Raw genomic sequence first — 13,684 nt, forward strand, 5'->3', positions numbered from 1 at the left:
CCACAATACAGGCACTTCCATTGGGTTTCTTCTATAGAGCTGAATCTCATGGGTACAAAATGGGAAATGAGGATAGGGAACCCTCACAAGTCAGACGGCCTTATAAAAACCCTGTAGGCAAGAACCGAGGGTTCCCACAACCATTGTACAGTACACGTTATTCATGGGGGCCTCACTTTGCCCCTGTCGTGCCTCCTACCCTAGCATTAGCCAACAGATTTTCTATGCTATCGGGGTTGGAGGAATGCGATTGACTGGATGTTTCTGACAAGAATGTAGTAGAGTCAATGCACCAACAGAGGGCCCACTCAATTCCGGCAACCGAGATAGAGACAGTGCAAATGATTCCCCTTTCACCACCACAAATAGAGGTGACATCTCATGATGCGGACAGTAATGTTCTATCATGGAACATAGCAGGCCTGGCAGACAAGTTCCAGGATCCTTTATGGTTACAGTTTGTTAGGCAATTCTTAGTAATTTGCCTTCAAGAGACCTGGTTATTGGACTGCAACTTGTTTCTGTAGGGTTTTAAAGCTTATTTTGTTCCTGCTTCCCCATCACCCAGTGGTAGAGCCAAAGGAGGTTTGATTATTTATATCTCCCTGGCCGCCGATTGCCAGGTACAAATTCGCCCTCCTTCTAGCCAGGGCCTTCAGGCCATCACACTTAAGCAGGGGAACAATACAATGACCCTGATCAATTTTTATAACTCTTCGAATAGTAAAAAGGGGGAAGGTAACATCATACAGCTGAGTCACTATCTAAGGAAGTTATGTGATCTCAGCTTACACCCCTTGATGGTGCTGGGAGATTTCAATACTCAATCCTGTGGCGACCCAAGGATCACAAATATGTCCGACATGGGATGTCACAGAATGAGGGGGTTTCACTTTGACCATTCAAAACAGGGGGATGAATTAAACAATCTAGTCAAATTAATTTGACTTACTGACACTAATGTCCCTCTCTGCCCCAAACCGTAAAACCCTGACTCTTACCTTCAAAGGGAGAGGTACCGGATCTTTTATAGACCATATTTTAATTTCTTCCTCCTCTCAGTCCCTTTTTCAGAGGTTTACCATCGAGGACAGTGGTTATAGTGATCACAATCCCCTTTGTGTATACCTCTGTGGTGTATTTCTATCCAGCAAATCTAGGGGAAGGGTACTGGGAACCATGAGACCTATAGACGGTGGGCGCCGCCTTAAATGGTCCCAGATTGACCCAGATGTTTTTCACAGGGATGTGAGAGACTCATGTGTAGCTGAACTTGCTCTTTGTGTCCAACCGGAGAGTCTACCAAGGGATGTTCTTTGTGCCTTCAGCACCATTTCACGTAAAGCAGGGGAACTTCTGAGGGCTCCAGCCTGTAAGGTATCTAATTCAAACCCCAGATGGTTTGATTCCTCTTGCTCCCAGGCAGCACGTAAGTTAAAGGAGGCCCTGAAAGTTGTTCCAAGAAACCCCCCATACATACGGGCATGTCGTACAGGATACAAGCAGGCTCTAGCTCCTCGTAAGAGAGCCCTGAAGGAGGAGGCATGGAGGGAGTTGATAGAGTCTAGCACATTAAGGAACGGCACACGGTTTTGGGGCATTGTCAACAGACCCCTGTTCTCTGAAGACACAGGCAAAATCTTAGACTCCCACATGACGGAAGAGGAATGGGTGGCCCACTTTTCATCCATGTTTAAGGGTTTCATGGGTCACCACAACCAGTTACCCCGGGCAACAAACACTGACTATCTGGATTTTGAGTTAACAGAGGTAGAGGCGGGAATTGCGGGCCTAACCAGTAACAAAGCTCCTGGACCAGACGGAATTCCGCCGGACCTTCACAAATCGGATCCATCTTTCTGGGCCCCGATCCTGGTAGCTGTATTGAATGCAGTGGCCAGGGACGGTAGCCCCGAATCCTGGGCCATCTCTACCATTGTGCCAGTGTTTAAAAAGGGGGATTAAAACAGTACGCACTGCTACTGACCTATCTCTCTCTGTAGCTAAGGTGTTGGGAGGGGTACTATTACAAAGACTATCTTTATAGGCAGAGGAGCATAATATCCTTGCCGACACCCATTATGGGTTTTGTGCGGGGAGGTCGACGGTGGCCCAATGTTTAAACCTTTACCTGATCCTTGGCAAGTACACGATGGCCCGCCCAGGTACGATCTACATGGCCTTCATGGACCTATCTTTCGCGTTTGACTGTGTAAACCGGGTCAAATTGTGGCAGTCCATGAGGGCCATGGGGTGGAGGCCTCTATTGTGGACTTTCTAATGGATCTGAATAGGGATACCAAGGCAAATATCAGATATGCACAGAATCTGCGGGTTTCCAAGGAATTCAATATCGAAAGAGGGGTGAGGCAGGGCTGTATTCTTGCCCCCTTCCTGTTTAACCTATACATCAATGATCTTGAAGGGGCCCTGGTAGCTACGGGGGCGGATTTCCCACGTGTAGGTCACTGGGGTCTCCCCGTCCTCCTATATGCGGATGACGCCGTCCTGATAGCGAGAACCGCTAGAGGACTCCAATCTTTACTAGACGCTTTTTTGAATTTTATGGGGTCCCGTGACTTAGCGATTAATAATGCAAAATCCTATGTCTTGCAGGTAGGGGCTCGTCCCACGAAAAAGTATTCTTTTTCCGTAGGTTCTGCGAAGGTCCCCACAACATCAGTTTTTTCATACCTGGGGGTCCTGTTGGATGATCGCTTGAATTGGGGGCCCCTTATTCTAAGGAAAAAGGGGGAGCTTATACGAATAACTGCCAGCATTTTCAACTTTGCTGCTAAGATGGGGAAGCGCCCAATTGCAGCCTTGCTGAAAATCTATCAGGCTAAGGGTGTGTCAACTGCATGTTACGGTAGTGAAGTCTGGGGGTATACCACAGCTGATCTGATGCAGGTGGCAGAGAATAACTTTTTAAAGCGCCTATTGGGAATGCCGATCTGTTTATCTAACCTAATAGCTCATGAAGAACTGGGGGCCCCATTTTTATGTGATACTCTTGCCTTGCGTACCCTAGTGTTTTGGCTTAAGTGCTGGCCAAATAAGGAGCTAAAGCTCACCCAGCAGATCCTAACAGACTGTATGACCCTGGAACATATGTCCAGAATTCCATGGTTGCAGTATGTTAGAGACCGCTTTACGGAGTTGGGGCGCCCGGTACTTTTCCTAAAACCGTCAACTATAACAAAAAAGGATGCGGAACTGGTTAAAAAAAGCATTTATTTGCACCAGGAAGCTAGAAAGAGACGAACAGGAATTATGCAAACCAATTGTCTGTAAATTTCTGACCCTAAAAACCCATCCATTGGCTGAGCCATACCTTTTGGGAACATTGACCACCTATGAGCGGTTTTTATTGTCCAGGTTTCGTCTCGATTTTTTCCATCTTTTAATTGCCGTTCCGAAAGGGTGTAGCAGAGGACAGGTGTTAGCACCCTGTGGTTGCGACAACCTGTCTCCACAGGACCTGCTACACTTTATGTTCCTCTGTAAATTCTACGAAGTACCTCGGAGACATTTTTTACTCCCCCTCTTAAAGAGGCTTAATTTTAACCAGGTTCACCCAGCACTTTTGTATTTACAGCTGTTGAAACCAGACTGCATAATCTTTATTGTAGGCTATCTGAAATCTTTGGTGAGAACCAGGGCCTGCCTGGAATATTAGTTATTTCAGGGGGAGGAGGTACTCATAGTTTTAAGGTATGTCTCTTATGTGTTTTCTATTTTTAGCACAGAAATGTACTTATTGTACCTGCCATATTTTATTTTGTAATCTTGTATGGCTATGGACTGTAAATTATTTTAATGTATTTTTTTTTTATGGGATGTGTATATACATTGTGACTTTTATGGTTTTCACACTGTAAAACCGAATAAAGTTTTATGAAATGAAATGAACTGTACTAAGAAAGTTATAACAGCAGTTTGGTTGAGGAGCTATATCTTCCGAATATAGATCAGAATAGTAAGTATGACAAACTTCTAAAATCACTATAGGCACTTCCATTCTCCTCCCCTGATTGTCACAAATAGCCTCAACCCCTCTTGCTGCCCCCTTTTTACCAAATGCGATGTGCTCTCCCATATTTGTAGTAGTTTTCCCTGTGCTTTTGACATTTAGCCGCCCCCTCCCTGCTATAATACTCTAGCCCTAATTATCCAGAGTTTCTGCATACCTCTCCACTGTCTATCCCCAACCTGACTGCCCTCACTAGATCAGACTCATATTTCAAAAGCACATCATACAATTCCTTCAGCTGCAGTCGATTTTGCTGTTGTTTGGTTAAGCTATAACTCAATGTCACCCCCTTACTCCTGCTTTCAGAGATCCCAGACCATCCTTAAGGCGGCCCTACGGTGATTTAGTAAAAGAAACTTCTTCAGCCACTTACCCATATGTACAATATAATCATCATCCTTAAGTAACTTCTTATCAAACGTCCAAGGTCTGGGTTTCTTTTAGAGCCCTGCCATTTCACATTCTAATACCAGTGGGTTGTGGTCTGACCAGGGCTCGAGTCGGGGTACCACGCGGGTGGACGGCGTCCCCCCACTTATTTTACCAGGTTTTAACGGGTGGATGCCGTCCCCCCTGCCCAAAAGCTGGACTTCACTCTTTGGCATCATTGCGGGGCCCGTTGCCAAGAACAGCACAAACATGACCAACAATGTAATGCCAGACGATTTGTTTTCGCCAGTCGCGAAAGCAAACTGTCACCAAGGAAGCCGTTCCACAAACTTCAAGATCTCCTGACATACTGCAGAGCTCGAACGAGCAGCTACACGAAGAACAGCTACACGAAGAAGTATTGGGCCTGACATCTGAGAGACACTCCCACTGCGGGGGGGGGATTAAACGCAGCCTCCGCGAGGTAGGGTGCAGACCACCTTTCATCTAAAGGCATATGAATACCCATGAGATTCCTGTTGTGACATCACTTCCGGTGACAGCGTCCCCCCACTTCTCGTCACTTCCGGTGACAGCGTCCCCCCACTTCTTTTTTTAAGACTTGTGCCCTGGGTCTGACATTACCCTTGGAAAGATTCAATCCCAATTTGGGAAAGATTTTATGGCCCCATAGATTTTCTGGAAGCTGCTGGTTTTGGCTCCGCTCGCCCCGGATCGGGCTTTTCATGTGCCTCTCTGTCATTTCCCTTTCTCTTGGGGGGTTTATCTTTCCCCACTGCAATCCAAATGCCACTCTCTACCCATGGTATTAAGGCTTATTCTGGGCCCATTCTGTTGCCCAAGAGTTCTTGCCGCTTACTGCCGTACCGCCTAATGTCTGCTCCCGCCAACGCACCACAAGCATCAGACTTCGATGAAATCTCCAGCCGCGGCACTCGCACTATAGGAACGCCGTGTTGCCGGGTGACATTGATTGTTTGAGGAGGAGCTTCCTGCTCCGTCTCTCACATCGAAACGGGGAAGTGAGGGGGAGGGATCTGAGCGGCCACAACTACGCAGTCTCCATCGTGCACCCACACAATGAGCAGTCATTTATTTCTAAATGTAATTAATTATTTTAAGTTTATTAGAGATTTGGTGGGTTTGTAGGGGAATGGGGTGTTAAGTTAATTAACTAATAATTAATTTAAATGCAATGGCAATTATATTTTGATCAATTATTTAATTAGTCACTAACTATGTTATGATAAATAATAGTACAATATAATGTAGCAGCAGGATGTTTGGTTTGTAGGGGAAAAGCGTGGGAAGATAAATTATAAATAATTTAAAGTTAAAGGGACGTATAGTTTCACTATAAATTGATTAATGATGTTACATATTTAAATATTAGTTTAAATGTTTTCATATCTTAATTTAAAGTATCTTTTACTTATAATAATAATAGTATGTATACTCCCTTTCGGCACAAAAACAATCCTGCCTACAACGCAGGCACTCTTGCACAATGACCCAAAAGTGTCTGCATTGGTGCTAGGCAGCCAATAGGGTGCCAGCACTAGGAAAGGACAGGAATGTGCTGAACAATGTGAAATACGGTGCATTCTTGCCCTTTCACGCAGCGCAGCAAAGTGGCTTGCTGTGTTGCTATGCATTAAAAAATGATGACTATGGGCCTGGGCTTGTACCTACCCCTTGGAAAGCAGAAACTGTGAAGACTCTGCATACACACATCTTTAAAAGCAGATCTGAGCAGTTTCTGATCTGTCTCTTTGCTTCCCTTACTTAACGTAAATTATAAGAAAGGAGGGCTTTATCACAGTCACAAACATTTGCCAAAAAGAACACACTTCTAAGTTTTTCAAACGGACATCCAACTGGGCTGGAGAGATTTGGTGGTGTTGTCCATGCTGGATGGCCTGTGAAAACTGGTTATTGGTGGTGGTGTGAGATCCACTGATAATGTATATTTCCATCTACCAAATCATTAAAAACAATTGTTTAAAAAAAAGCCTTATTTTCTTTTCGCAAATCTGGTTTATATATAATATGACTGCATAAGCATTTCAAGGATAATCTCCTCAAACCTGGGCCTGAAACAAGTTTGCATTCTCACCCTTTTTTAAATGTAAATTTGATACTTGTATAGCGCACTACTCACTCGCAAGGGTCTCAAGGCGCTTGTACGAATACCGCTGTGGAACCCATCCTGGCTTTCCCTGTGAGGCGTCCACTCCTGGGCACCCCCAAGGTGGAGGCCAGGCATCCTTAGCGTTGTGGGGGCCGTTGTGGAGATTAAGCAAGCTATTGCCCAGAGTTGCAGAGTGGGACTCCATGATTGTAATAGGCACCGAGGCAAGAATTATCATGTCCGTGGAATTTTGAGCCCAAGACCCGCTGAGGCAGGGAATTGAACCCTGGTCCCAGGCTAGACCTCTGCATCAGGGTCTGCTGCTCTAATCATTGAGCCACACTTCTCCACCCTTGCCTCTTCAACTTGTATAACGCTGGTATGTCAGCGGAGCTAGACAATGCCAACTGCCACCCTCCCAAGCTGGGTGGTCAGCGCATGACACATCTACTCTAAGAGGATGATATGGGCTACTTTGTCAAACCAGAATCGGCCTCAAGCGCCACCTTTCAAGCCTCCATAATTATACACCCGTAAACAGCCTGGAAATAAATCACAAGAAAACAATGGCTGCCAACTTTGGCAAGAAAAAAGGCTGGCCACAACAGGTGGCATCTAAATGGGGAATGGCTGCTGCATGGCAATGAGTACAAATACTTGAGCATACTTCTCGACTGTCAAGCGTCATTCAAATCACATCTTCATACCCTGAGGAGGAAAGGCACCGACCTTATGCTTCCCCTCACAACACTTTCCCAGAATTTCAAAGGTTAGACCCGTTTTTTTGAGTGATGAAGGCTAAAGTAGTCCTGGTCTTGTCCTGAAAGAAGTTAAACCTTGCTGGGCATCAAGACCCCGCTATTGGATAAGAGTTCTACCAAGATCTACAAAGCTGCACTGCGTTTGTTGAAGCGAGCACCACTGGCGCAAGTCAGGCTCGAGGTTAACCTGGCAAACCCACCATGGGCTAGAAGCAGCACTTTTTAGATCTTTTGCCACAAGCTCAGACTCGCCCAGCCTGATTCCATGAATGATCTATCCCAGCAAGATTTAGACTGCTCAGGAGAGTCTTTCAAGGATCATCTTCAAAACAAATTAAAATATCTTTTGCTTACTGAAGCCTGGGAAAAACATCTTAAACAATCGGTATTTAAAAAACTTGCAGTGACCACAGCGAAAAGGCTACCAAGGCTGAACGATTTAGCAACGCTGAGCTAGCGTGCGCACACTTGGGCAGTGGCCAACTCCTACACTCCTTGGATCCAGCCGGAGTACATTGCTTGCACATTTACGCTGTGGATCAAAGCCAGATTTGTAGCTCTCAGACTATGAGAGTGGCATGGAAGTCATCAGCAGCTGAAAGAACAGCGTGTCACTTCTGTGGCCAGGGAGAGCAAATCATCATTTATTTTCCCTTCATCTGCCCTACATTGCTTCACCTGAGGAAAAACGTCCTCCCTAAAGAGTTCCTATGTCTGGGACTGCGTACCTGCTGCCAAGATGCATTTGCATTCCTGAAACCAGTCAATACCAGTTTATACATCAAAACAGCGACATTTCTATAGGCAGTAGTGTCAAAACTGGAGCCCACACAATTCATTGACGACCAGGAGCCAGGCCCCAAAACTTGCACCAATAAAATACAGCTTCCCGCAAACATCTGAAGACCGCTATGGACACCACACGGCTGCTTCTTGCACAGACTGTATTCACCAGCCTGAGCACTCTAAGGCCTTAGCATTGTACAGCAGCTAATTAAACTCATCTGAACCATTTCTGGGATCTACCAGCACCCACATTCTCGTCGATCTTTGCACTCTGCACTTTTCGCTTGTTTGTCAAACTCAAGCACCATGTGGAAGCCATCGTTTGAAGCCACCGGGGCTGCCTGGCTGCTGAGCCAATGCCCGCAAAGACGCCGCACCTTGCATTTTCTGCTGCGCTGCCATGCTCGAGCACTTTTTGGAATCTAACTCTTCGAAGCAACCGTGGTTGCCTGCCTGCTGCTTCAGTCCTCCTGATGCCATACATTGACCTTGGCAAAAATAAAAAATAAATAACAAATTAACATTTTTCAGTCAGTTCTGACCAACCAGATGCTGCTCTCTGGGGCTAATTTTCATCTATTCTGATCAGAGCATCACTGACCAAATTAAGGTACTTGTTGCAATGGCTTAAAATGGACTCAACGGCCTGTCCCGGAGTCTTTTTACCTCTTTTCCTTTCAGAGCCCACAGGCCAATTTTGTTGTGAGTTTCATTGCCCTCCATGTCAACTTTTAGGTGTCTTGATTGACATCTTTTCATGATATTTTGTGAAACTAAAAAAGCATCTTGTGCTTTTCTGCTATTGTAAAGGTTTTAACTAACTATACAATAAAATGTACTCACTTACAGTGACCACAACAGTATTACCACAGCTCCACTTATACTTGTTCCCAACAATAACTCCAAATTCTGGGTATGAACACAGAGTTAGGCAGTTACCCCCGAGCAGTACTACCTGCACAAGGAGGTAGTGTAATTGACAACACTACGTCTTCAAGGTGCTTTGTCATCAGATTGAATCTCCAGTTTGTCCACGTAAACATCCCACTTCTTATGTCTCACACGTCCCTTGAATGAGATGAGTGGATCTCCCGGCAATGGCTATAAGCATTTTCTCTAGGACCAATATGAGAACAGGAAATTTGCAAGTGTATTTAGTCTTTTCGTGTGGAAACAGAGACCTACGATTCATTGTTAGGCCTCTCTCACCACTTCCCTGCCAGTCAGGTTGACCACATATTCCTCAGATCCTCTTCTCAGAAGCCACATATCCTGGGACACTGCCATGTTCTGTGATAGAAATCAGTTTCGCCTGCTGAGCAGCTAGGGCAACTGTTGGAAGCACCTGGATACACCCCCCCTATTCTTTTGGGTGGCAAGTGGGTGTGCTGCAAATAAATAAACTGGGTGTATTTGAATCTGGCGTTCCTGGAAACCACTTTCACCCCTTCAAATACTTTGCCCATTTCAATCACTCTAAATAATCTATGTCATTTCAAGACAGTGTTACCGTATAGGTTAAAGCTATGCTGATCTGGACCACATTTTGTTTGTGCTATAGGGACCAGTGGGATAGCCAGATTTTTTTAAAGAACGCTATCGTCCAGGCTGGACGACAAAGGACGATAGAAGCCCACCTACAGCGGGTCTCTATCATGCCTTGGGAGAGCCACTATTACCAGTATATTTATCCTCAGTCTGCCAAAGATCAAGTTTCTTCTCACTCCATTAGATGTCTGCACTTGATATATTTGTTCCTCTGCCACAGGTCATTGGGCCCTTCCAGGTGGCACTCAAGGCTGTACATAATCTGAGCACCCACACAGACTCCAGACTCCCACGCGAGATCCAGGTTGCAAGAGCAGCAAATGTGTGATTTCTCCAGGTGAGGATCTCATGGAAGGTGCTGCCTTGCATTGATTCACAGTTCCATATCTCCGTGATTAGTCTCGGTCTGGTCGCTCCAGCAAACATTTTGTACCGCTTTCAGGTGGTGAAGTAACAAAAATTAAATCAGCCATTAGGCCCTTACAGTGGCTGCCAAATCCCAGCAGAATATATTACACATTTTTGTTTCAGGTTCCTAAACCTAGAAGCATCACCTGTAATTGTAGGGCTTTTTCTGAAGCTGCTGCAAGATGCTGGTGCTCACATTCCATTTCTCTTAACACTTAATCCAGTCTGTTGAAATTAAAAATCAACTAAAACCTGTTTTCTTGATAAAGAGCTCCCTTTCCTTTGATTTGTGTTAGATTTTCTCCGCTTGAGTATGTTTAAGCTGTGTAGTGTTGGCCTTGTGGTTGCTATCTTTACCTTATAGCACCAATAAGGGGCGTATGAGTGAGCTCAACTGGTAGACATCATGCACCGTAACATAAGAGGGTCGCCCTGTTTCACCCTCTTCAAGCATGAGAGGGTCAATGGACATAACCCCTGCATTTTACCTGCTGATACATATTTATTGCAGTTACTGCACAAGTGATCACAAGTAAGATTTGTATTTCTGCACACATTCAAGCATAACGTTATGTATCCTGCTCTTCCATACTGAAAGCAACAACTTAAAACATATTACTCTAAGGCAAACATGATTCTTCTTCCCTCAAACATATGCCTGAGACCCTCAACTGCTTCTCCCGTCCCAACTGTAAACAGCCCTTGCAGATCCAGATCCCTGCATTGACTCACCATCATTCATCGTGCAGATGCGTGTAGCCAGTGCAGTAGCAGTGAAGCAGTATTTTGAATCAAAACTCGAAAGTAGAACAACCATCATGATATTTAGTAATACATGTATCTACCCCGCCCTCTAGCCATTAAGGGCCCGATTGCGACTTTTGGAGCAGCAGGAGAGGGCACTATACCACCGCCACGCTCCCGCTGCGCAAAGGCCTTTATCGGGCAGCCCGCCAGATTAGGAGTTTCCTCCTGTCTGGTGGGCTGCTTTTTTTAGCATTCCCATGGCAGTGCCGCAGAAAATAGGTGCACAATGGGAATGCCAAAAGCAGTTCCTGCACGACATGGAATATAAAGTCCATGCCAAACAGGAACTGGGGTGCATGCATCCACATGGCTTGAGGCACCAGAGGGCCCCGTAGGGCCCCCTTTGTTTCCTCTCTGGCATGGTCCTCTCTGCCATGGTTTTCATGGAGGTGGAATCGCCATGAAAACCGTGGCAGAGAGGAAACTCGTAATATGCTTGGTGGGTGCGCGGTGGTCCCACCAAGCATATTTCGGGCTCATGTCCGCCCCAAAACTGCCAGGGAACGGCGGTTCCCTGGTGGCGTCGGTGGTCCCAGGGCGGTCCGACCACCGACCACTTGTAATGGAGTGGTCGGACCGCCGATGTGGCAGTAGCAGCGCCACCATAAGTCTGGCGTTCCTTGGACTGCCAGACCTGTAATTAGGGCCTATATGCAAACTGTACCCAACAGCACAGGAAGCAAGAGAAGTGCAAGCTTCCCTCACACACTAAAAAGGTACAGCACATTGAAAAGCAGCACACACCTCCTTAATAAAACTGAAAAGTTACAGAATGTCTACTGCCATGCCCAAATACAGAACAGCACAGCACACAATTTTTACAAACACAAAACAGGCAGAGAAGAGGAAGGCTCTTAAAAGGAACATGTATACCTGTGCAATAGAAAGGCAAACACGGGGTTAATGGCCTACTCTGTGGGGAACGAGTCTACCAAGTAACCTTTATGTAGCATGCTAGGAAGGTCGTCAGTTTGCCATCACTGGTAATTTGCTGACTCTCAGATGCCCTTGGTTAGCCCTCACTTCATATGTGGTGTTCTGCATGACAGGCAGCCACGGCTTTTAAATCAGTGACCAACATGGAATGGCAACATTCATTGTTTATCATTGTTTTACCATTCCAAAATGAAAAATGGTTCGAAATGTGAAGGCCACGCTGGCCCTTTAAAACAATGATACTCTATTACCAGTACCAGTGCAAGACAGCCACCTGCTGCTAAGCTTCACTTACTTTGACAGCATATGCATGCCATGTTTAGGTGGAAGCGTGTCTTCTTTTTCATACTTTTTTGCTCTTTTAGTTTATCTTGCATATTTTTTTGACTGTGTTTTGTTTTGTTTTGATTGTACAACTGAATGAGTGCAAGAATGAGTGACTAGGCAGATGAGTGGCTGCATAAGTGCAAGAATGAGTGACAGAATGAATGAATGATGACTTATTGGCATCGTCGATAGGTCTTTTTATTACGAATCTCCATAATGAACACCTTTTGTTTTTCTCTCTAGAATACAAGTGTGTTTTTTGCAGCCCACTGTGATTATTGAGACTAAAAGTGTGTGTTTAACTGGTTAAATTATTTACATTTTTCTATACAGAATGTGCTCATCAATACTGTTGTCAATGATTCACATTATAATACATAGCCTCTACTCATTGTGGGTGTGCACCCTGAATTCCAACCCTAGAATATTGATCGGCTCAAAATCGAAGACACAATATCGGAAAACTATTGTCAGATAATTAAGCCTAGATTTTCTACCCCCAACTCTACATATATTTAACTAGGCGGTATATGTATATTCAAGATGCACAGATGCAGATTTAGGAACAGTTAATCTATACTTGCTTATATGCCCTTACCTTTCCAACTTTTCTCCCTCTTTATTCTTGTATGACGATATTCTGGAGGTTGAGATTCGGGAGTACAATCCCGATGGAACACTGTGCTTTTATGAATTTGTAAGTCCTTCCCGTAAAGGCCTGCCACCAGGAAACGAAGCTTGACACGTTGTGTTCTCTGCAAATATATCCTTAGTGTGCCCCAGAGCAACTGGAGAGAGCCAACAATGCCGCCCACCTCCAACTGAACGGTTGGACTCTGGCCCTCTCTCTGCGCCGCTGGCGCTGCTCCACCTGAAATCCATTTCACACAAACGCCCGGGGGAGGGATCCCTTTATATTGCCCTCCATTGGTACTTTTCCTTCGCAACTTCAATTTTTTGGGCACCTACATGTACATGCACTGCTGCACCTAATTGTTGCAGAAATGCAAATCCCCTCTGTAGGCAGTGTTCCTGCAGAACTATACTTCGGGGCATCCTTCTCGCATTGCACTCTTGCGGTTCTTTCCTGTCTCCTGCTCTCATATACTGGTAACCTCTGTGCATCCATCAAGTCGAAGGACTTTTGTTCGGTTGTATTGTGTCCTGTTTTTCAGATATCCTGTTTAGCTTCCAATCACATTATTCCCTTTTAGTATGTTATATAAGACTTAATCAAGTGCTAAGAGTAGCACATTACTGGGCCGCACGGATAACAGAGTGCCATGGGTATTTTTTGACAGTTCATTACTTGATCCCCTCAACACATTTTGGGTAATGCAGATGCATCACAACATTTGACTATTTTTTAACTAACTTGGTTTAATTGGCTTGGGGTTCTCAACTTGAATAATTTATATATGTAATGTTGTTTCTTTCTTGTATAATAGGCAATTTCCTCTGAGGAAGGCCTAGCTTCATGTCCAAAAGCTACCAAGGATAAGCTAGTTATCCCTCAAAGAAACCAGTTTCCATAAAAGGAACCTGATCGCTTTTATG

At 45.0% G+C, this 13,684-nt stretch overlaps 1 protein-coding gene across 5 annotated transcripts in view; it reads right to left on the reverse strand.

The window, feature by feature from the left end:
- The window catches only part of LOC146855062 (dihydrofolate reductase-like), a 650,717-nt gene extending 637,745 nt beyond the window's left edge, over positions 1-12,972 (reverse strand). The window contains exon 1 of one of the 5 annotated variants that reach the window (XM_085652547.1): positions 12,726-12,972. The gene's annotated coding sequence lies outside the window, so the exon portion shown is untranslated. The remainder of the gene's footprint in view (positions 1-12,725) is intronic. The other 4 variants (XM_085652545.1, XM_085652550.1, XM_085652548.1 and 1 more) reach the window with 4 other exon arrangements.
- Positions 12,973-13,684: the final 712 nt, after the last annotated feature.

This window comes from Triturus cristatus, chromosome 4_1 (assembly GCF_964204655.1).
Source record: "Triturus cristatus chromosome 4_1, aTriCri1.1, whole genome shotgun sequence".
NCBI classification, from domain to species: Eukaryota; Metazoa; Chordata; class Amphibia; order Caudata; family Salamandridae; genus Triturus; species Triturus cristatus.